Genomic DNA, 25,526 nt, shown 5'->3' on the forward strand with positions numbered 1-25,526 from the left:
GGGATGGGAAAGTTTTAGGCTTCAAGTTTGAATCACTTGAAGCCTATAAATACCACTCTCATCCCTGTTTAATAAATACAAGCACAGAGTATTCAAAAGTGAGAAAATGCTACTGCAATCTCTTGAGAAACCCCTCCAAGTTTGAATTAACTTAAAGCCTATAAATACCCCTCCATTCTAAGTTTAGAATTCTATAAGAGGAGTGTGAGTGCTTGTAAGGGTTGTCTTCTAAACCCGTGAAAAGGAGAAGAGGGGTGTAAAAGGTGGTTGGTCTTCGCCTATTGAAGGAAGACCTCTAGTGGATGCCGGTGACCTCGTCGGAGGAGGAAGCCGAAAGTGGATGTAGATCACGTTGACCGAACCACTCTAAAATCTGGTTTGCATTTCTATTGTTTCCATTTACATACTATAAACTACTTTACTTAGTCACTACGCTTCCATACACTTTTAAGTTAAGTTTCCAAAATTATTTTTAACGTAAACATATTTTATCGTACGAAAGTTTTTGAAGACGTGATTTTTTCGCTGCACTAATTCACCCCTCCAGTGCCGACCCCATTTCTAAAAATTAGTATCAGAGCCTCGTTATTTCTCAGTTGGTTTAACACCCAAGAGAAATGACTCTTTTCGGCTTTTAAGATGGTCACTCTCTCATTCGTCCTCCCTTTTTCAATGGGACGGACTACACTTATTGGAAAACCCGAATGAGAGTTTTCTTACTTTTATTAAATCTCGATTTATGGCACATAGTCGAATTTGATTTTCAAATGTCTTCTCTTCCAATAAACCATTGGAATGATTTGGAGAAGAATACATTTTCTTTAAATGCAAAGGCTATGAATGCCTTATTTTGTGCCTTAGACAAAAACGAGTTTAATCGAGTTGTGCGAAACGACTTTCAACATTTAGCATATTCTTGAAACCACATACGAAGGCACGAATAGAGTTAAAGATTCTACGATTAACCTTTTAATGCACGATTTTAAATTTTTTCATATGAAACCAAGCGAAATCATTATTGGCATGTACACCCATTTTACGGATGTCGTCAATGGTTTAAAAGTACTTAGTAAAAGTTTTTCGAATTTTGAACTCGTTAACAAGATTTTAAGATCTCTATATAAAAATTAGAATTTGAAAGTAACGACAATACAAGAATCAAAAGATTTGAACTATTTCCCTCTTAAAGAACTAATAGGGTTTTTTATGACCTATGAAATGACGTACAATACACGTGAAGAACTCGAGAACCACATTCTAAAAAACAGGAAGGATTTCGGAAATAGAATATTTGAAGACCACTTGAGCATAAGCTCAAGTGATGGTGAACTTGAACTCCACACTAATAAATTTAAAAAGTTCATGAAACAAAAATTAAAGAACAAAAAAAACACAACTACTTGCTTTGAACACAAGAAGAAGAACATAAATTGGGATGAATCGAGCTCCTCCGAAGACGAGGAGAAAATCAACAAAGGTGAGGTGGCAAATTACGCCTTAACGAATTTCGACGATGAGGTAATCGAAACCCCCTTAATTTATTTTAAAATTACATGATTCTTTTTATAATGTATTTTCTTTTTTAACTTAGTTTATAATTAATTTTTCTTGAAAATTACATGTTTAATATAATAAAAATGCTACAAAATTAGGATCATGCTAGTAATTTTAAACATAATCATGAAAAATATATATTTTATGATAAATAAACAAAATGATTTTGATTGAAAATATGAAATCATGCTTGATGATTTAATGATGCATAATGATGTTTTGATACCATGATTGATGATTTTATATTATGCATGAGACTTTGAAGTTATTCATGATGAAATGTTGCTTTTTCGATTTTAAACTATGATGTATGGTTTTCATAAGAAAAAAAACTTGAGCATGTTTATATGAAATCAATCACTTCAAAATGAAATACATAAAAATAGGGGGAATACATTTTCCATATCTATTGAGTTTTTGATAAAAAAATTAATGAATCCATGTATATTATGCTTTTGTGAATCTTTTGAAAATGATTTTGATGTGACCAGTTGAATTTGAATGAGTTTATCTTGATCTTTCGAGATTTATAACTTGAAATTTTTTAAATAAATCAAGATCTTGGTTTTTGATCTCCTTTGCTTCCTTTTGTCATTTACTAAAAAGGAAAATTATCTAAATGAATCATGAATGTTTTTTCGGTATTCATAAATTGATTATAACTTGAAAATCTTTTATGAATCAATATTTCTTACTCTTTATTCTCTTGCATTTTGAGAAAATTTTCAATATGAATCATAAGAGTTCTTATGCATGAATTGAAATCTTTTTCTCCTACGTTTTCTTTTGCGATTTACTGAAAATAATATTATTTTTAAAATTCATGACTTAAAATTTTATTTGAATATCTTTTATTATTTGATCTCCTAAGATCTCTCTTTGAATATTTAAAGAGGAGAATTTTCTAGATGAATCATGATTTTGATGATTGAAAATTTGATACGCATGAATTGAGATCTTGTTCTCCTACTATCCTTTTTGCTATTCACTAAAAAGAAGACTAATTCTAATAAACCATGATATGCTATTTTAAGGTTTATGACTTGAATTTTATTATGTAAAATTTCTTGTATTCATGAAGTAATATCTCATCACCAAGTTCTTCTTGATATTCTTCATGTGATGATATGAATGCATGCAATACTTGTGCTTTTTATAATGATGTATATGATGTATTACATATAATATATATCATGAATGCTCTAGATGATAAATGTTTGGTATCATGATTAAAATGTTGATAAATACTTAAAGATTTTAATGTTTTAGTATCATGTATGATATGCTCATAATGATGATTAATTTATTTTTTGGTATCGTGTATGAAAAATGAAATGTAAGCTTTTGAAATTGTACATGTTTTAATTTGAAAATATAATGATGCACAAATAAGATTGATACTTTACCTTTGTCATGATTTGAAAAATTGATGTAAAGAGTCTTCCCTTCTTTTTGCCAATGACAAAGGGGGAGAAAGAGTTGCTAATATGCACATCTCAAAGAGAAAGATGCTAGCTTGCATAATTCAAGAATGAAGCAAAATTTGCTAACTTGTGCATCGCAAAGAAAAGCAACAGTTGCTAGTTTGGACATCATAAAGAGAAGCAAAAAGCTTGCTTATCTCAAAAGATGTAAAACTTTGCTAACTTTCATATGTGTAAAATTTGCTAGCGTGCACTTTGCAAAGGAAGCAAAAATGACACTTCTCAAAAGAGAAGAAAGAGCTTGCTATCTTGATAATCACTAGCTTGCCTATCTTAAAAAGCAAAAATACAAACTTGCAAAATTTACAATCATGCACATCTTTAAAATTAATGATGATTTGGTGATTATTCATATTATAAAGTGATAGAAAATTGCTAGCTTACACTTTCTAAAATGATGATAAATTTTGCTAGCTTGTATGATGTAGAACATAATATCTTACTATCTTGCAAATCTAAAACTTGATAGTTTGCATATTCTAAGCATGATGTAATACTTACTAAATTTTCTAGCTTCAAATTGCATGATGATAAAAATTGAAAATTATGTTTAATATTTTTAGAACCCTTGCAGATTCTAAACTTGGGGTTGATCTCTTTAGGGGATCGACCTCCTTGGAACTCTATAGGGGTTTCTCCCTCCAAGTTGCTGCTCAAAGGCTGCAGAAAAGATTCATCTATTGCTTAAGAAAAGAGAAGGAATACATGGCTATTTATAGGGCTTCTAAACCCTAATTCCTAATATGACTCCTACTTAAGACTCTTACTTCTAACCAACTCATAATAGGACTCCTACTCAAGACTCCTATCCCCTTATAACTCCTAATTCTTCTCTAAGAAAAAACCTCCTACATGAATGTCCCTCTCAATTAGGACTCTCCTAGCTAGAGTCCTAACAGAATATCCCTCTCAATTAGGACTCTCCTAGCTAGAGTCCTAACAGACCCGCCCTCTTTAAATCAGCCTTGTCCTCGAGGCTGATGATTCATGAATTCTGGGAATTTGATTTTCAAGTCGTCATAGTTCTCCCAAGTGGCATCTTCTATTGGTAGGTTCGCCCACTGTATTAGCACTTCATTAGTGGGTCGTCGTCGTCGAGTCATGATCCGTCGATCAATAATGGCACATGGTTGGGTCTGGAGTTCTCTTTGGGTAGTTATATTTGGTGGGTGGCTTTGGGCTGTCTCCAAGCACTTATTTAAAACTTTCGTCTGGCTGTTGGTTTGTGGGTGATATGTCGTACTCCTTTTCAATTTAGTACCCTGCATATGGAATAACTTTGTCCAAAATCTGCTCTTGAATATGCAAGTAGAGTTTGTCATAAGCACAATGCGTCCCTTATAGCATAATTCTTTTGAGTCCCAATTGTAATGAGCCACGGAGCTTGGTGCTTCCTCTAATTTTTTTTTTTTTTTCTTACTGGTCTCCGAATATTCCTGCCATTCCATCTTAATATCCTCAAGGAAGTCGCTGGTTGGAAGTAAAACGATCGAAAATTCAGCTTGCTCAGGTAGCTGCGAAAGCGCATCTGCAACAACATTCTCTTTCCACCTTTTGTAAGTTATTTCATAATCAAATCCAAGAAGTTTTGTTACCCATTTTTGCTGCTCGGGGGAAGATATCTTCTGCTCCAAGAGATATTTTAGGCTTTTATGGTCGGTCTTGATTTGAAAGTATCGCCTGATCAAGTACGATCTCCACCTCGTTGCTGCGTGCACAATGGCGAGCATCTCCTTATCATATGTTAACATGTTTTGATAGGGGGGAGACAATGTCTTGCTAATGTATGTGAGTGGTTGACCATCTTGCATGAGAATGTCTCCTATTCTGTCTCCAGATGTATCGGCCTTAATGATGAAGGGTCGGTTGAAATCTGGTAGCGCTAGCACCGGCGCCGTCGTTATAGCTGCCTTAAGTTTGTCGAAGGCAGTGGAGGCTCTGTCCGACCATTGGAAGACATCTTTTTCCAATAAGGAAGTAAGTGGTGCACTGATCCTTCCATAGTTGTTCACGAACTTACGGTAGTAGCCTGTTAAACCCAAAAAGCCATGTAGCAATTTTATGTTCCTCGTGGTAGGCTAGTTTTGCATTGCTTCAATTTTTAAGGGGTCCACCATCACACCTTCCTTTGATATGATATGCCCAAGATATTTCACCTTTTGTTGAAGAAAGTAAAAATTTGTAGTGGCCGTTGTGTGTTCGAAAGGCGGTTTTCGGTATGACTTCTTCATACACTCGTATTTGATAATACCCGGATCGAAGGTCCAGCTTTGTGAAGATTTATGCTCCCTTTCATCTAGCAATTCATCTGCTATTGGAATAAGATATTTGTTCTTGATGGTTATGCCATTGAGAGCTCGGTAATCAACGCATATTCGCCATGTTCCGTCCTTCTTGCGTACAAGTAGCACCTGTGAAAAGTAGATGTTGCAACTTGGCCGAATAACTCCTGTTTCAAGCATCTCTTTTAAAATTCTTTCTATTTCATCCTTCTGGAGATGTGGATACCGATATGGCTGAGTATTTGCTGGAGATTTGACTGGAAAAATCATTATACAATGATCATGCCGACGAGTAAGAGGTAGGTTGTGTGGCTCGTCAAATATATCTGAAAATTCAGCAAGCAAAGGAAATAGGTTTGGATCTTCAAATTCTATTGGCTCTCCTTTAATTTGCTGCTCAAGTTGTACCAAAAAGCCCCTGCATGCTTTATGCAAAACCTTCTCCATTTGTTGTGTGCAAATCATCGTTACGTCGCCCTCACGTTTCCCATGCAGTATCACCTGTTTCTCCTTACTGTAAAATTTTATAAATAATTGCATAAAAGTCTAAGAAATATCACCTAATGTCATCAACCATTTAATTCTAAGTATGGCCTCATGATCATCAAGAGGGAAGAGGAAGAAATCTACAATTATCTCTTGGTCTTGCAGCAACAGTTTCACCTGCGGGCACCTATGATCACACTTCAAAATCCGTCCGTTGGCGACCTTAACGACAAACCTGCTACAATTCTCAATAGGTAAGTTCATATGGGCAGCAACCTTACTGTTTAGGAAGTTATTAGTGATGCCCGTGTCGATGAGAACAGTGATCGGTTGTTGTTTGAGAAGGCCTCCAACTTTCATCGTTTGCGGGTTTGAGTAGCCAACTAGTGTATGTACCATAACTTCAGTCAGTTGTGGCTCTTCTTCTGCATCTTTTTCTTCATGTTCAAGGCTCTCTTCTGAATGTTCAATGACCTCTTCTTCTATCGATTCAATTATAAGAAGTCCTCCTTTACTACAGCGATGCTCACGGCTCCACGGCTCGTCACAATGCCAACATAACCCCTTCACATATCGCTCCCGAAGCTCTTCTCTTGTTAACCTCTTTAGTGTAGGGATTTGGTCAATAGTAGGGGGGGCTGAGGGCTTCAATATTACTGGTTGAGGAGCGACCCTAGTCCTCCGAGCTTCATGGTTCAATTGCTCCTCTTGATGTTGTGCGAAAGAGATGGCTGCCATAAGCGTATACGGTTGTCGCGCTTTAACTTCTCCTCGGATCTTCGGCTTCAAGCCCTCAATGAAGGTCCTCAATAGCTGTTTTTGAGACCAATCATGAGTTTGATTATATAACCTTTCAAACCTGGTTTGGTACTCCTGAATGGTGGAAGTTTGTCGGATCTTTGCTAGTTGTCCGTCAATATTCTCGTAATCGGTTGGTCTGAAGCGGATCAGCAGTCCTTCTTTAAATTATTACCATGAAAGGACTCCATAAGTATGTTCAATCTGGTCAAACCATTGTATAGCATCCCCTTCAAGATGTATAGCTGCAATTTTCACCATAGATGCATCCGCGGTTTTGTGGTACTGAAAATATCGCTCCGCGTGCGAGATCCAACCAATCGGGTCTCCTTCTTCCCATCTAGGGAAGTCCATTCTCATGCATAGATAGTTGGGGTTAGTCATAGAGCCTCCCCTCCCTTGGAACTCATCTCTTTAGGCCTGGCGCGATTAGGCAAAGCTCTCTCCGTGATATGATTTTTTCGGGCTTAGTGGTCGGCCCAATTTGAGTTCGGTAAAGAGCGTCCGAATCTTATCCTCCATTCGCGCCTCCAAGGCTTCGAATTTAGCATTGATTGCCTCCTTAGATGCCATAGTATATGCCTCCAAATCTATGATATTAAGATCTCTCTTTTGTTGTCAGGTTAAAGGCATGTATAGTTGAGAGAAGTGATGGTCGAAAGGATTGGTGGATCGATGGATGTAGGCTACGATTTAGGCTTGTTTTGTGGCTGTTTTGGGTGCAGTTTGAGGGTGTGGTTTAGTGGAGTTTTAGGGCTATGGATAAATGTTTTAGATCTGTGGTAGATGGTAGCAAAGGTTTGATAGAAATCAGTGGAAGTTGCAGCAAGTATGTGCTGTCTTGTAAGAGTAGAATTGTCGTCGAAGAAACAATTGTTTCTTGACGTAATTTCCACCAAAAACTTGAGAGAATTGAGGAGGGAATTGATAGCAAAATCACAGTTTATATGATAGCAAGGATATCTAATTTAATCAAGAAAATTTCGGTAGTATAACTGCAAGGAAATTGGTGCAAGTTGTGATTGCAGAATTCTCGTCGAAAAATTTCAGCGGGTTACGACGAAAATTTACAGCAACATAAAATCATTTTTAGAGATGAATTTCTTAATAGATCAATCTTATATGGAAGCCAAGATGATCTATGAAGTGTATAAGAAATTTCATTCAAAAAAGATTGCAAATAGATGGGTTAAGGCAACAATATGCGGCTGAAATTTTCTGCAGCACAGATTTTTAGGTATAGTAGATTGGACGTAAAAGATCAGTGGTTTATATTGAGAATTTTTTGATGAAACCAAAGGGAAATCTACTATTAGGAAGTTTCAAAGCTATCATAAAAATTTCGTAGAGATTTGGATAGAAATAATGTAGTATCAAGATCAAACAAATAGTGCTATGCGGTTGAAATTTTACAGTGCAGATTTTTAAGTATAGCAGATTTGATGTAAAAGATCAATGGTTTATATTGAGAATTTTTTGAAAAAACCAAAGGGAAATCTGCTGTTAGGAAGTGTCAAAGATGTCATAAAAATTTCATAGAAATTTGGATAGAAAAAGCATAGTAGCAAGATCAAACAGATGGCACTATGCGGCTGGAATTCTGCAATCTATCTTTCGTCGTAGAGATGAAAACTTTGTGACGAAAGGTTTATGCAGCAATATAGGAACAATTTTTTTTTTTGGATTTTTGAATAAGGATAACTAAATTGCAGCAGTAGTAAGGTAGGAAACCAGAACCTGTTGCAATTCACGGGGAGATCAAAGGATGATCCGCAGTGGTGGAGATGATGGCGGAATTCGACGACGATCTTTCAAGCAATTGTGGGAATTGCTTTGGGCGGTTGTGGAGGGCTGATGAATGGCAGTGGAAGGGCAGCGAGATGCCAAGAACGCTGCTCTGATACCAGGTGTTAGAACCCTTGCAGATTCTAAACTTGGGGTTGATCTCTTTAGGGGATCGACCTCCTTGGAACTCTATAGGGGTTCCTCCCTCCAAGTTGCTGCTCAAAGGCTGCAGAAAAAATTCATCTATTGCTTAAGAAAAGAGAAGGAATACATGGCTATTTATAGGGCTTCTAAACCCTAACTCCTAATAGGACTCCTACTTAAGACTCTTACTTCTAATCAACTCCTAATAGGACTCCTACTCAAGACTCCTATCCCCTTACAACTCCTAATTCATCTCTAAGAAAAAACCTACTACATGAATGTCCCTCTCAATTAGGACTCTCCTAGCTAGAGTCCTAACAGAATGTCCCTCTCAATTAGGACTCTCCAAGCTAGAGTCCTAATAAATATGCAATGATTTGACTTCTAAACACATGAGAATTGGACTTCTTTTTGTTGATGACAAAGGGGGAGAAGTATGATGACATATTATGCATAAGTTTATGATAATATGTTGCTTGGATTTTTGAATCCAAGAGTTTCTATCAATATGACATATTGATAGGGGGAGTTTGTTTAAACTCCGGGAGTTAAGATTAACTCCATCATCGATTGATTGTCATCATCAAAAAGGGGAAGATTGTTGAATCTTGGATTTTGATGATAAAACCAATTGATAATTATTTATGTTTTAATCTGTGTTTTGAGTGACGTAGGATGCTTCGATCAAGATGAAACAATTAAAACAGGAAGAATCATATTGTGCTGGAGGAAAATATGTCAAAAGATTGGACGTCGAGCTGGAGGATCGATCGATGTATCGATAGAAGGATTCGGGCCATGGATTCGGGCATCGGGCCAAGAAGAGCGGATATTGCGCCAAGGATATCAGAGTTGCGGAGTCAACTGGTCAATTGGGCAATAGGCTGCAAGAGAGGACGATGCGCCGAAGAATCGGACGAAGCGTCAAGGGACCAATGACATGCCGGACAACATGATTAATGATTAGTATTAATTATCTAGATTGAAGTGTATTTTACATGTGCAGGATTAACTACGATAGCAAGACATGAAGCAAAATAAAGTTTTGGAGTCAAGGACACGATTTCGTTGGGAGTTCGAGAGTTCGTTGGGAGTTCGAGATTTTGTCGGAAGTCCGGACGTTCTGTCACGACCTTAGCTGGAATTGCCTAAGGCGTGAGGCACCCTTGCGGCCAAAGACTCGAAGCTAGCGTGCGTTGCCAAAGTCGCGGGTCACCCGTGCGGCAAAGACGCGAACTTAGCTTGCGTTGCCTAAGTCGCGCTTCGCCCTTGCGATCTTGCTCCGCAAGGATCAGCCACTTTGTAACCTCTCGCAGGTCCCGAAGGACCTGTAAAAGAGAAAGAAAGTTAGATCGAAAGAACGAGCAACGGACAAGTCCCGAAGTCTCGCGAAAAGGGAAGCTTTACAAGCAAATCGTCGAACACCTTGTGTGCACAAGAGAAAAGAGGGAGAGGGAGGAAAACAAGGCTTTCAAGGATGAACGAACAGCTGCAAGCCCACAAACAGCCGCTCACCTGGTCCCGGGCGCAAAACCAAGTTCCCGTAAAGGTCACGTGCGAACTTGCGAAAGAGTGTTCAACGCCCGGTATATAACCGAAGCCCCATCCAGCCATATGCCACCCGGGGGGTTCCTGGGTGCTGAGATGGCTGACATTTTGGTGAGCGGAGGTAGCACTCCGCTCACCTCCCGCGGCACGCGAAAACGGAGCCGTTTTGGGGCTGTTTTGCTCGGTTCGGTGAGCGATCGCTTTGCAACGCTGCAGCTTGTTCGAACTTACATATTTACAAGCAAAATGACCCAAAACCTTGAGAAAACATGCTGTCAAGCAGCTGTACATGCGGGTGTGAGCGACGAACGGTTCGTTGAACAGAGTTGTTGCTGGTGCGCGACGACCGTTCGTGACATTCTCCCCCACTTAAACTGTCGACGCCCTCGTCGACGCTTGTTGGTAGTTGTTGATGACTTCTTCTTCATGTCGCAGGGCGTCTTCAGGCTCCCAACTGGCTTCAGTTCGGGGAAGCTTTCGCCACTTCACCAAGTACTCTGTCTGTTCCGCTCCGCTGGGTAGCTTTATCTTACGATCCGCCAGAATGGTTTCCACTCGCTTCTCGTAGGAGGCTGTGATGGGAGGAAGCCGAGTTGGAACACTTCGAGAAGCATCTTGCGGATCCGAATGGTAGGCCTTCAGGTTGCTGGCGTGAAGAACGTTGTGAATTTTGAACCACGCCGGCAGCTGCAACTTGTAAGAAACATTGCCTACTCTGCTGATAATTGGGAAGGGCCCTTCATACTTACGCACCAATCCTTTGTGAACTCTGTTCTTGAAGAATTGGAGTGATGCTGGTTGGAGCTTTACCAACACCAAATTGCCAACTTTGAACTCTTGTGGTCGCCTTCCCAAGTCTGCCCACTTCTTCATCCGTTTTGCCGCCTTCTCCAAGTAAGCTCGCGCAATATCGGCATTTCGATGCCACTCCTTTGCGAAATGATAGGCTGATGGACTACTCCCAGTATACCTAATTGCCATAGTGTGCGGAGTCGACGGTTGTTGTCCTGTGATAATTTCGAAGGGGCTCTTGTTGGATGCAGAGCTCCGCTGCAAGTTGTAGGAGAATTGGGCGATGTCCAACAGCTTCACCCAATCTCGTTGATTGGCACTCACATAGTGCCGGAGATACTGCTCCAAGAGCGAATTTATTCTCTCAGTCTGGCCATCCGTCTAGGGGTGGAGGCTTGTAGAGAAGTATAACTTTGACCCCAACAATTTGAATAGCTCGGTCCAGAATCGTCCCAGGAATCGAGCATCACGATCACTGATGATATTGTGTGGGACTCCCCAATACTTCACTACACCCTTCATCATCAGTCTGGCCGCCTCTTCAGCTGAACAATGTAGGGGAGCAGCAATGAAAGTTGCATACTTTGAAAACCGATCGACCACCACGAGTATCGATCCAAGTCCCCCTACAGGTGGCAAGCTTGATATGAAGTCTAAGGAAATGCTCTCCCATGGCCTTTCTGGTACAGGCAACGGCTCCAAAAGTCCCACCGGCTTCCGCTGCTCCGCCTTGTCTTGTTGGCAAGTAAGGCATGTTCGAACATACTCCTCCACATCAATCCCCATCTTTGGCCAGTAGAAGGCCCTCTCTACGAGAACCAACGTTCTGTGAATGCCGGGGTGTCCAGCCCAAAGGGAATCGTGACACTCTTTTAAGAGTTCACGCCTTAAATTGTCCACTCGGGGAACATAAACCCTATTCCCTTTTGTGTAAACAAGTCCCTCCTGGACCCAAAATCGTCGCGCCTTGCCTTCTTTGATGAGCTGCATCAGGATAACTGCCTGGGGATCACTATACAGTCCATCTCTGATTCGGGAAAGGAAGTTGGAGTGTAACTGACTTGCTTGGCCTCTGCCCTCCAGTTGTGCAGCATTCACGCATTCCACTTTCCGACTCAGCGCATCGGCCACGACATTTGCCTTCCCGGGCTTGTATTCCATTGCCATATCAAATTCAGCCAGGAAGTCCTGCCACCGTGCTTGCTTTGGGGAGAGCTTCTTCTGAGTTTGAAAATAACTCAGGGCGATATTGTCTGTCCTCAGCACAAATCGCGACCCGAGAAGGTAGTGTCGCCAAACTCGTAGACAGTGAATCACTGCTGTCTATCTCCTTCTCATGCACTGGATACCGCCTCTCGGTCTCGTTGAGTTTGCGGCTCTCGTAGGCCACCGGATGACCTTCCTGCATGAGTACTCCTCCAATAGCGAAGTCCGAAGCATCTGTGTGGACTTCAAAGGGCTCTCCATAGTTTGGCAATTTGAGTACTGGTTCTTCTAGGACAGCAGCTTTCAGGTCTTGGAATGCTATCTCACATTTGTCCGACCACTTCCAAGGCTGCTCCTTCTTCAGCAACTCCGTCAGTGGGGTTGCCCACTTCAAATACCCGGCAATGAAGCGTCGATAGTAGTTGACGAAACCAAGGAAGGATCTCAACTCTGGCACCTTCTTTGGAGTTCGCCATTCCGCAACTGCTTGCACCTTCGACTTGTCCATCCGAATGGAGCCATCACCGATTCGATGCCCCAAGAATAGGATCTCAGTTTGAGCAAAGTAGCATTTCTCCCTTTTTACGAACAACGTGTTCTCCCTGAGAACCTTGAAAATCGTCCGAAGGTGCTTGACATGCTCCTCGAGCGTTTGGCTGTAGACGACGATATCGTCCAAGTAGACGACCACGAACTTATCCAAATACTCCTTGAATAGCTGGTTCATGAGAGTACAGAATGTGGCCGGAGCGTTGGTTAAGCCAAAAGGCATCACCAAGAACTCAAACGCTCCATATCTGGTCACACAAGTAGTCTTTGCTTCGTCGCCTTCAGCAATGCGCACCTGCCAATATCCCGACCGAAGGTCGAGTTTTGAGAAATACTTCGCCTTGCCCAATTGATCGAACAAGTCCGCAATGAGCGGGATGGGATACTTGTTCTTCACTGTTACTTTGTTGAGGGCTCGGTAGTCGACGCATAATCGGAGGCTCCCATCTTGTTTCTTCTGGAAGAGAACTGGAGCTCCGAAAGGTGCTTTTGAGCTGCGGATGAGACCACCGCTTAGCAGTTCACCTAACTGCTTTCTGAGTTCTGCCAACTCTGGCGGGGGCATGCAGTAGGGTGGTCTCGCTGGAGGCTTCACTCCTGGCTCCAGCTCGATACTGTGATCCACGCCTCTGCGTGGTGGAAGAGTCTTCGGCAACTCGGGTGGCATAACGTCTTTGAACTCCTTCAGGACGTTCGCCACCACAGCAGGTTCTTGAATGGCCTCTTCGTTGAGTGGCTCTAGCTTCATAGCAGCCACGAATGTCAGTTCGCCCTTTCGCACCCCTTTCTTCAATTGTAACGCCGAAATATGTTGGGGCTCCTTGGTTCCTCTCCGAGAGACGGGAACCACGCAGGGGTCATCGCCTCCCATCATACATAGGGAGTTCAAGAACGGCATCGGCACCAACTTTGCCGCGTGTATAAACTCCATTCCAAGAATCACTTGGAAGTCGTCCAGTGGCACGGCCATCATGTTGGTGTTTCCTCTCCAAGTCCCGATTTTGATAGGAACACCCTTCGCCAACCCGGAGATTCGCCTGGCCTCCGAGTTCACCGCTTTCATTCGGCTTGGGCTCTTCTCCAAGATCAACCCAAGTCGCTGTGCTTCACGATCGGCAATGAAGTTGTGGGTAGCGCTCGTGTCCACCATTGCACGGGTCATTTGGCCATTTAGCTTGATGTCTACGTACATCAACTCACCACTTCCTGCTTTCTGTTGCTTTGTCTTGTTGTTCTCCCCCACTTGACCCCGCATAGCGTTCAACAAACGCATTGCTCCCATTCGGGGTCCTTGCGACTCTTTGTCATCGCTGCTGGTTTCTGAGCTGCTCGAACTAAGAGCAACAGCTTTGCCCTTGTCCGATCGGGGAGGGTGGATGGAAGCCGTCAAAGCATTGAGTGCCTGTTTCTGTGGGCACTCCCTTACCATGTGCGGTCCTCCGCACAAGAAGCATCCTCCAGGTTTTGAGGCCTTGCCTTTAGGGTTCGGCCCTTTGTGGGAGCTCTTCTTCTTTTGTTCGCCCCCGAGCTCCTTCCCTCGAGAATGTTTTGGAGGGCGATTGCTTGAAGATTGTTTCCTTCTCGCCGGGTCTTCAGAGGAAACAAAGTCGGTGAGCCTTTCTGCAGCTGCAATTGCTCTGACTACATCGGTAACATTCCTTCGATTCAGCTCTTGTTGAGCCCATGGTTTCAAACCATCAAGGAAGCTGAACAACTTGTCTTTCTCAGACATGTCCTGTATGTCCAGCATTAGTGCAGAAAATTGCTTCACGTAGTCTCGGATGGTGGTACTTTGGCGGAGTTGTCTCAACTTCCTTCTTGCGACGAACTCTGTGTTCTCCGGTAGGAACTGAGTTCTCAACTCCCGCTTCAAGTCTTCCCATGTGTCGACTCGACACCGACCTTGTTGGATCTCCTCCCAACGAGTTCGCCACCAAAGTTTCGCATCTCCGTTCAGATACATTGTTGCTATAGAAACTTTGGTATCTTCAGAATCGGGCCTCGTAGCTCGGAAGTATTGCTCCATGTCGAACAGAAAGTTCTCGAGCTCCTTGGCATCTCTAGCCCCTCCGTATCCATGGGGCTCAGGTGCCCTCAAATTTTGTGGCGGTGCAGCGCGGGTGTTGCCTCCTCCCGCATTTAGCGTTCTTGTAAGCATGGCCACCTTTGCGGTGAGTTCCGCCACAACATCTTGTAAGTGCTGCACGGAGTCCTTGGTGTCATCAGACAGTCGGTCGACTAGGGCCTCGACCTTGTCGATCCTGGACTCCGCTTCCTCTTGCGAGCTCTCTACCCCAACAAGTCTTTGTTGGCCATGGTAGAGTTCCTCCATGCTCGCTTCCAGAACATCCAAGCGGGTTTCCGCCGTCGTGAGTCTCTCCTTATGACTCTTTTTCCCAGTTAACGCACCAGATTGCACTTCCTCCGCTCGCGGAGAGTTGCCAACTTCTCGCTCATCCTGTTCGCTGCCGCGATCCTCGTGAGCGGCTCCAACAGCATGAGAGCGAGTGTGCACATGCAGCCCACCTGCGGCTGCTTGGGGCAAGGTTCCAGCTTGCCCCGTCTTGCTTGATTCGCCACGATGCTTTGCCATGGCGAAGTTGCGAAGTTCGTTCGCTGTTCGATCAAAGAGCTTGCCCGCTCTGATACCACAATGTCACGACCTTAGCTGGAATTGCCTAAGGCGTGAGGCACCCTTGCGGCCAAAGACTCGAAGCTAGCGTGCGTTGCCAAAGTCGCGGGTCACCCGTGCGGCAAAGACGCGAACTTAGCTTGCGTTGCCTAAGTCGCGCTTCGCCCTTGCGATCTTGCTCCGCAAGGATCAGCCACTTTGTAACCTCTCGCAGGTCCCGAAGGACCTGTAAAAGAGAAAGAAAGTTAGATCGAAAGAACGAGCAACGGACAAGTCTCGAAGTCTCGCGAAAAGGGAAGCTTTACAAGCAAATCGTCGAACACCTTGTGTGCACAAGAGAAAAGAGGGAGAGGGAGGAAAACAAGGCTTTCAAGGATGAACGAACAGCTGCAAGCCCACAAACAGCCGCTCACCTGGTCCCGGGCGCAAAACCAAGTTCCCGTAAAGGTCACGTACGAACTTGCGAAAGAGTGTTCAACGCCCGGTATATAACCGAAGCCCCATCCAGCCATGTGCCACCCGGGGGGTTCCTGGGTGCTGAGATGGCTGACATTTTGGTGAGCGGAGGTAGCACTCCGCTCACCTCCCGCGGCACGCGAAAACGGAGCCGTTTTGGGCTGTTTTGGGGCTGTTTTGCTCGGTTCGGTGAGCGATTGCTTTGCAACGCTGCAGCTTGTTCGAACTTACATATTTACAAGCAAAATGACCCAAAACCTTGAGAAAACATGCTGTCAAGCAGCTGTACATGCGGGTATGAGCGACGAACGGTTCGTTGAACAGAGTTGTTGCGGGTGCGCGACGACCGTTCGTGACAGTTCGTCGGAAGTTCTGGTGGAACCAGCCGAGAAGTCTCGGAGCTTGCTAGAGAAGCTCATCGGAACTCGCCAAGTAGATCGTCGTGAAGTCTAGGAGCTTACCGAGAGTCCGCTGGAACATTGCCGAGAGATCATTGGAAGTTCGCCGGAAGCTCGTCAGAAGAAACCAAGACATAGGGACTTATTTAGCTTAGCAAATGTCTTAGGAATCATAGTTAGCACGTAATTGGGTTTGGATTTGAGCCAACCTAATTAGGGGTCAGCTAGACCCATGTAAGGATTGTGTTGGTCCTAATAAGAGGCCAAACAGTGCCCCAAGAAGTCTCACCGTCGTGGCACAGTCTTCGAGACTATGCCAAGCGGTGGTACCGCTAGTCTGGGCGATTGTACCACCCCTGGCAGGGTGCTAGGCAGTGGTACCGCCAGTCTGGGCGGTGGTACCGCCAGGCCTGGGCAGTACCACCACCCAGGGCAGTGGACACTGGGCGGTGGTACCGCCCGTGCCCGAGAAACCGGGGATGAAAAAGTTTTAGGCTCCAAAGTTTGAATCAACTTGAAGCCTATAAATACCCCTCTCATCCCTGGTTAATAAACACAAACATAGAGTATTCAAAAGTGAGAAAACGTTGCTGTAACCTCTTTAGAAATTCCCTCTTCCATTCTAAGTTTAGAATTCTGTAAGAGGAGTGCGAGTGTTTGTAAGGGTTGTCTCCTAAACCCGTGATTGGTTTAGGAGAAGAGGGGTGTAAAAGGTGATTGGTTTTCGCCTATTGAAGGAAGACCTCTAATGGACGCCGGTGACCTCGTCGGAGTAGGAAGCCGAAAGTGGATGTAGATCACGTTAACCGAACTACTCTAAAATCTGATTTGCATTTCTATTGTAGCCATTTACATACTGCAAACTACTTTACTTAGTCACTACGCTTCCATACACTTTTAAGTTAAGTTTCCGAAATTGTTTTCAACGTAAACAAATTTTATTGTACGAAAGTTTTTGAAGATGTGATTTTTTTGCTACACTAATTCACCCCCCCTCTTAGTGCCGACCCCGTTTCTAACAGGAAGGTCTTCTTTTTTGAGAAGAAACATCTAGATCTTATTATATATTATTGCTAGTGAATAGCGTCTGGGTTGCATTGGCTTTTTGAGGCAAGTAAGAGGAATGCACATGCTTAAATATTGCTAATTGGTGTTATCAGGGCCTGTTTCACCAACTCCTACCACATGTCCGATCATGCTCTTTGCGGAGTTTGCATGCAAAAGAAGATGGTGTTCTTGCAACATCATGATGCTGATAATTCATTGAGGCCTTTAATTTATCTGAGTTCATGGTTACTCATCACTCGTCCTGCAACTTGATAACTAATAACTTTTATCTTTGATCCTGGTGTAGGGTCTCTGAATCTTGTTTTAGTTTCATCCAACTCTTTCAAAAGGTTGGAATCTTCATAGTTCCATACAGACAAGGTGGTAAAGTTTTTGGGGTTTCCTGTGTACTATACACAAGTAGTGAAAGGTGTAGAATTATTCCATGTATGATTTCAGTGGGGAAAAAACAGCAGTGCAGTCAAGAAAACATTGTGGAAGGAATTGAAGCAGCAAACAAGGCACATGGGATTGTTTTTCTTTTGTGAAACACATGAATTGCTATCATTTGGACAAACAGTGGAACTGCGATGGCTACAGTGCAGCAATGGCTGCCTCTGGAATATAAGCCTCAAATACTATCTTGGGGATTGCTGTCAATTTTGCAGTATGCACACAAGATCATATACGATCACTGTGATGATTTCAGTTTGGTTGTATATCTATTCTTCTTATATATAGACTCTCAAATAGTTGGATATTATCCTTTACTCTCTAGACTGGCTTATTTTCACCAATTCAAGGCTGTTAAGTTCAGAAAAAAGATGGGGCTTTGCCTGATAGATTAATATTACCATTTCATCTGAACTCCTAAAACAACTCTGAAATATCAGATTGTATGTACTAAAGCAGGAAAGTCCTACAATACTTACGGAAAAAAAGGGAACAAGAATGAAGTGCAGCATCATGCTTAAGTTGTGCCATTGCTTCATTCTATATTATTTTGCCTTTCACATTATGTTTTAGTCGTCATGTATTCAAATTCAAGAGTTACGTTATTTTAATCAGTCATTTCCTTTGTTTAAATCTACATCATGGTGGGTTTTTAATCCTTATATGATAAAGATAACTACAAAAAGTACAAGAATATAGAATCAATGTTTAAAACAGCATCCGGATGCTTGCCTAGGTGAGGCAAGGCCTAAGCGCCTGGCATAGTTACTAGGTGACGCGTTTCAGTGAAGCATTGATAGGGCGCTTGCCTGAACCCAAGTGTTGAGCACCTCGGGTAAGCGCCTGGTTGAAGGCGAGCAATCGAACCAGATGGTCAAACTTGGTTGAATAGTGACTTATTTGGTTCAATCGTACCAACTAAGCATAGTAAATAGTAATAGTAACTCCCCTACCCATTAACACTAGGTACTTTGCCGCTTTTGTCCCACCGTTGCCTTTGTCGCTGACGCACAGGCTTGATGCTTCCTCTACTATCGATGGACAAGTCCAAAGCTCTCACTACTATAGCTTTCGTGTGAAGTTCCCTCCACTATCATTGCTTTTGTGTGCAACTCCTTTCACCATCGAGGGATAGGACCGTAACTTCCTCCACCATCGTTGATGTCGTCCTGTCACAGACAAATATATTGTAAACACAAGACGTTCGATGTAATGCTTGTATATTTTCGTATCTTTCGGTTTTATTTATGTTTTGTACAGTATGTAGAGGGCTTACAGTAGGCTTGATAGCCCTATTTTGGTTGTCTTTTGTGGTCATTTTAGTCTTCTAAATGCAGGTTATGTTCAGTCGTTGCGCAAAGACAAAACTATCCAGAAACAAATCATCCAAGCAACCATTTTGGGGGGTTTTCTAGCTCCGTAGAGTGGTGCGGTGCGGAGTGTCAGCCAACACAGTATGCAGGAGCTAGCGGGGTGGCACATGGTTGGATGAGCCTTTAGGTTAGTATCTAGGATTGCTTCGTTGCCTTGTTCTGCAGTAGTGTGATGTGGGGACTTTTGGCCACGATGAGCCATCTTGAACCCTTTGTAACTTGCATTGCCTATTAAGTGTTTGTTGAAATGACTACTTGTTAGATTCTGAGTTAAATTCTTCTTCTAACTCATCTTCTCTTTTGCAGGTCCTGAAGGAACCATAAAAGGTTTCAGGGAGGCTAACCCTTTGTGGACGGACACACAATGGTGCCACACGATTTAGGCACAACCAGCTAAGTTTGTGACGGATGGTATTAGAGTGGGAGAAAGAAGCACACTTAAAAACACTTGGTATGCAAACGTAAGAGACCTAACAAAGCTACATTGGGGGTAGCTAGCATGAAGAACGCATAGCACACAAAGATTAGGATAGTTGAGTTTAAGCTACGAATCGACGTTAGTAACTAAACTTGATGGTGCTTAAGGCAAGCAGGACATTTGGCAAAGGATGAGATAGTGCAAGGAGGGATGGGTTACTTGGCAACCGAAAGAGTTGTACAAAGCTCATAGAGGTAAAGAGGAATTGTTAACTCAAAGAATTCGGTACTCATGCGAGAGCTTGTATGCGAACAACGGACTGTCCGTGACCATCACAAGGCGATCAAAATTTGGTGCCATGAAGCATGAAAACTCTCTTCAGCATGGGAAGGATACATTCATATGAGGCTGAAGTATATGGTAGGTTTAACTTGTTGCTAGGCTTTGAGGGGCACAATAGGGGCTGTATTGACGAAGAGTCGTAATCTAGCAAGTACGTTTATGGTGGAGAAATAGCACACAGTTTGTTCAGTAAGGCAGAGTAGTCTAAGGGGATGGTGGTCTTCAAAACTTTAGAGAGAATGATGCAAAGAGAAAAGTTACTCCAACGGGATAGATATCTAGGTGGGATAAGTCTTGTTCTTCCGAAAGAGAATCATGTGCAGCGAACCGCACATGTTGTGGGGGTACCTTAAGACGACAACTCTATAAAGCTTAATGGATTGAGCAAGCAGTGATGAGTCATTGCATGATCTCGCATAAGGTAATGCATTGGTGGACGTATTACGAGATTAAGTAGGGGAGCAGCCTTAGAGAACACCAAACGAAGGCACATTTAAAGCCGATATAAAGATTAGACTCAATGGAGGGTTGACCTGTCATATAGTGGGCGCGAGGGCCACCATTAACTCAATGCATACTAAGGAGCAAAGCCACATGAAGGGAGTCGACATAGAAGATAAAACATAGAGTGGAGGCGCAGAGCTTTTCTTGGATAGAAGCCAAGGACATGAACTCTTGTAGAGGCAAGAGCGAGATTATGTCATTCCATGGGTCCCTCATTCTGATGGAGCAGACTCATCTTGTATGGTGCCAATGTCAGAGGGAGCTTCGAGGCACACACACTTTATCTTGATGAAACAATTGATGGAGGAACTAAGACAACTCAACTTGCGGAGGCGAAGTTGAGGTTAGAAGGGCTTGTCATGATGTAAGAGGATGCAGAGATAGGTACTCATGAAGAATATGTCACAGTGTTGCCATTTGAGTTGCCGTAAAGGAAATTATGCATAGTGAAGATTGTGCTAGGGGCAGAGGTCGAGGATCCAGATAATGACATACCAATTTCAGCAAAGTCGATGGACTTCGAGAGCTACTAGGCAACAAACTATCCTAGAGTTGTGCTTCGTCCATGTATAACTCGAGAGCGGGTAGATAAAGGTCGATTGCCAAAGGAGCGAATACAATCGGAGGTGGCGAAAGCCCTGCGATTGCTGGCAAAGGCCATATCTAGAGAGATCGTAGTCCGAATTTATCCCACAAAGATCAAAATGCAATAGAGATATTACCAGGAGGCGACATAGTCCAACGGATTGTGGTAAAACAATTCAAGACAGTGTGACACGCACATGGGAGAAGTCCCGTGAGGGACTTGATCATACAGAGGTATATCAGAGCGGCTAGAGAGTTAGACTGTTCTAGAGCTTATATTCACTTGAGGGAGACCAACAAGTTAGAAGACAAGCTCGAGTGAGTGAACGTCGCTACCAAGGACACAAAGAAGATTATAATCAGTGCAAGCCCTGCAACATGATGATAGAGGCTATGTATGAGAGTTATAGTCTTTCTTTCTATCAACCAAGGGAAACTACTTGGAGAACACAAAGGTGTTAAAGTAGGAGGTCGAAAGGGGCAAGAAAGCAATGATGAGTCTAGAGGGACTTAGCTACCTAAAACCAAGAATTGATTTGGATGGAGGTAGACTCAGAGGAGTGTCATAGTGCCGTAGAGGTGAACCTAATGATCGTAAAGAAAGGACGCAGATATGAGGCGATAGATAATAGGGCCATGGGTATGGTAGTACCCTGGTACCATAGAGGCAAAACTTCCATAGCATCAGCGATCCCTTGCTCTCATGGAGGGAGAGTGCATGGTCGTAAAAGGAGACCGAAGAGGTGGAGAATGCAAAGGTAAATTATAAGTATCTAGATAATGTTAAAGGGTAGAGGCTAGGGAATTTCGTAAGACTGATGTCTATAGGTTTGTCATCAAGATAGCCAAAAGTGGAGGACTTTTGGTCGATGTAGAAGTGCTCAACCAAAGAACGGAGTAGGTAGTATGAAGTGCTATACCTTTTCTACTCAGAGGAGTAGGCGACAAAAATGATAGAGAAGATAGTATAATCATAGAGGCGGCTAAAATTATTAGATATTTGTTCCAAGTCAACAAAATTTTGTTCTTTTCGGGCAAAACTTTTTGCATTTCATAAGTTCGATAACAATGATGAGGCGAATCGCAATAGCTAACTCAATGCAAGGAGTGTAAACACTTCGGGTGCTTCAGAAGTGTGAGCAAAGAGTAGACAAATGCTAGTAATCAACTTGATGCATGAAGTACAACTCTCGAGGAGGTGAGCGAAGTCAAAGAACCTTTGCCTTCTTAACTCTTAAGAGAATGGGTAAAATTGAATACCTCAGTTCTCTTATTTATCCAATAGAGGAGTTCTACACATATTCAAAGATCCTTCCAAGAAACTTAGTGGGAAATAATAATTGTTAAATCTTCACCAATTGTGATCAATTCTACTGAGAGTAGATTGGCTATCTCATTTTCCAACATAGTGTCAATTAAAAGTGGAAGTAATGTAAACCTATTTGGAGGTGACAACTAAGTAAAAGTGGAATCGATGGGTAAATTTTACGAAGGAAAGACCTTAAAAACTTCAAAATCTACAAGGTGATGTTTGTTAAGGCTCAAATAGGTATCCACCCAATTTAAGCAAAACGACGTTTGAGAGACTAGTGCAAAATAAAGAAGATATTTTTCTTCATTCGAAGGATTCACAGGAACCAAGATTGATTAAGATAATTCGATCGACCCTACACTATAGTCAAAGTAATTGGCAAGTTGAAACAACATTGACGGATCAAAGTTCGATTACTAACAATAGCGATGGAGAGTAGTTGTGAGTCAAGAGGTACATTGCAACTAGAGTAAAAGATTGAAGATTCAACAAAGGTGAGGAGATGCAACGTTCGTAAAGGCTTCGACGAAGACGTCGAAAGAATAAGTGGGGGAGAATGTCATGGACAGATACGTAAATAGGGTGTTCGATGTAATGTTTGTGTATGTTTGTGTCTTTCAGTTTTGTTCATATTTTGCACAACATATAGAAGGCTTGCAGTAGGCTTGGTAGCCCTATTTTGGTTAGCTTTTATGGTCATTTCAATCTTGTAAACATAGGTTGTGTGTAGTCGTTGTGCAGAGGTAAAACTGTCTAAAAATAGGCTATCCAGGCAACCATTTCTAGGGTTCTCTAGCTCCGTAGGGTAGTGTAGAGTATCAGCCACTCAAGAGCTACTCGGGTGGCATATGGCTAGATGGGCGTTTAGGGTAGTGTCTAGGGTTGGTTCGTTTGTCTTGTTCCATAGTAGTGTCATGTGAGCACTTATGGAGACTTTTAACTATGATGGATCACCTTAAACCCTTTGTTACGTAATTATTCAGAGCTTGCAAAGTCTATGTTTGTAATTTACATTGACTATCAAGTGTTTATTAAAATGACTACTTGTTGGATTCCGAGTTAAACGCTTCCTCTAATTGTCTTCTTTTTTGCAGGTCCTTAGGCGACTGTAAGAGGTTTTAGGGAGGCTAACTATTTGCAGACGAACACGCAATGGTGCCACATGACTTAGGCAAAATCAACTAAATCTATGATAGTCTGTAGCTTTGTCTACCGCTATCGTCCTCTCCTACCTCACGTTCAACCATTTGTGACTCCTTTTCTCCCCCTCTACTATTATGGTTACTATTAATAATGGATTAAATACTATTAACAATTGAATGTTAATCCTAAACTAATATTAAAACTACTATTATCATATAATAAACTAAAATTGATATTAACCCTTAGAACTATTGGCCTATTTCGAACTAATTCTTAATTAGAATTGTTATTAGTCTCTATTTAGCAATGTTAATCTCTATTTATTTAGAATTTTATCAGGGTTTCAGGATTAATGGTAAGTGTACAAATTAATGCAGAAGATTCATCAAAAATTTTAATTTAATATTATATTTTAATTTATTTAATCATATTTATCATTTATATTATATATTTTTTAATATTTTAATATTTTAGAGTGTCTTGCTTCGCTCGAGTAGGCACCTAGGTGAGCGCCTAACGCCTCGAATATTTTGGAACCTTGACGCTTAGCATTTTTAAAAACACTGTATAAAATAATGGCTCAACAGTCACTTGACCTGACTCAATTTATACTCAAATTTGCAACTTCATACATTTAGAGGAATAATGTTTTATTATTCCTTCAGCATATTTAGGTATCATGATATATTGGTATTGGGATCACTAATTATCAGCTTCTTCTTCAGGTTCCAAAAGCTTCAGAAAAGCTGCCAAGAAAACCTTGTATGATACTGAAGTGAGTTGTGCTTAACTTACCCTTTGAAACTCCTTGAAATTTACATTGAGTTGCTTCAACTACTGTGATATTGCTGATTATCATGGAATCAAATAGACTTTAGTTTGCTAAAAATATTGAAACTTGAAAGTACCTTTTCCTACCACCTTTCTGTCTTTGGTGTGAGCACTTGCATTGGATCTGTAAGACTGTCTATGATTATTACTGTGACAAAATGCTGGAAGCCAAAAGCAGAATGAGCTAAATTTTACAGGGATAACAGTTTATATGAATGCAAAGGTTCATTTGCTAAAATTTTGTGTAAGTTTGCTCATAATTAAATTGTATTATTTCATATTACTTATCTTTTCTATGGTCTCCTGAAATGTGACATTTTATGCCAGTCTAAGCAGTATATTTGGATGAATTATACATATATATTTATACACACATGTGTATAAACCATAGAACAGGGCACATGTTTTCGTCCATAGAACAGGGCACATGTTTTCGTCCAACTCTATATTCTATGCTAGAAATGTAAAGTGGTGGGTAAATATATTGTATATGTACATGCATATTGAAAATACAGTGCAGTACATGATAAGAGAATACTTACCTCAAAATTTATGATTCATTTCTTACACCATGTTAGATACTCTTCACAGCTGATAAATACCAGTGAGCAGCAAAGTTCAACAGCATGAATTATGAATAGGAAGCTCAAGAAGGAAAAGATAACAATTAACACTATAGCATTAGGAGAAAAGATGAGTAGACTTGTACCTCTTGTAAGCTTTCTCTGTAAATTTGGAGCAACAGCCAGGGAGAGAACCAGACATGCAGCCTTGTGTTGCTGAGTGAGTGGTTGAAACTGCCAGATGATCTGATGAATCAAACCAAAATATGTTCTCTTCTTCCCCCTCCTCTCTCTTGGTGTAGGGATACATGTAGATCTTTTGGATAGCTAATCTACTGACTTTGATTCTATCACTTTGATCTATGCCTGTTGTGTAACCATATCTTGTTGATCATCATTGTCTTTCTCTACTGCCATCTCTAACTGAAGCAGAAGAGGAAAAGTAATCTTCCTACAGCTAATGCTTATGGTAACTCTGAACCATGACCAGATCATGCTGGCAGCTTCAACCTCTCACACCAACAAGCAAATTCTGAGCTAACAATTGAGAAGAAGGGGAATTAGAACCCGAAGAAGTCAGCTGACTGATAAGGGGAGAGAAGATGAGTCTGCTCCATTGCAAGCCATGCATGGTGGTGGTTGCGACAAGGAGGCCCTCCTCTAGTTATCCCTTGTGAAACTGCTTTGCAGCATCCTCTTCTCTGTCACCACATAAATGCACCTCATCACCATCAATCCTCTTGACTTGCAACGTATTACTTTGGTGTTCTAATTGGTGCTCTTTGGTCCCTTGCTACAGCTAGTGACAGTGACTCTGGTCTCTCTATTCAAACCAATGACA

The 25,526-nt window shown here is 41.9% G+C and overlaps 1 long non-coding RNA gene across 1 annotated transcript in view; it reads left to right on the plus strand.

Annotated features, from left to right (window-relative positions):
* LOC108951912 (uncharacterized) overlaps positions 1–23,646 on the plus strand; it is a 26,135-nt gene extending 2,489 nt beyond the window's left edge. Inside the window, exons 2-3 of the long non-coding RNA XR_001976484.2 lie at positions 18,952–19,114; positions 19,294–23,646. This is a non-coding gene — a long non-coding RNA (uncharacterized LOC108951912). The remainder of the gene's footprint in view (positions 1–18,951; positions 19,115–19,293) is intronic.
* The last annotated feature ends 1,880 nt before the right edge of the window (positions 23,647–25,526 follow it).

The sequence above is a fragment of the Musa acuminata genome, chromosome BXJ3-4 (genome assembly GCF_036884655.1).
Source record: "Musa acuminata AAA Group cultivar baxijiao chromosome BXJ3-4, Cavendish_Baxijiao_AAA, whole genome shotgun sequence".
Lineage (NCBI taxonomy): Eukaryota > Viridiplantae > Streptophyta > Magnoliopsida > Zingiberales > Musaceae > Musa > Musa acuminata.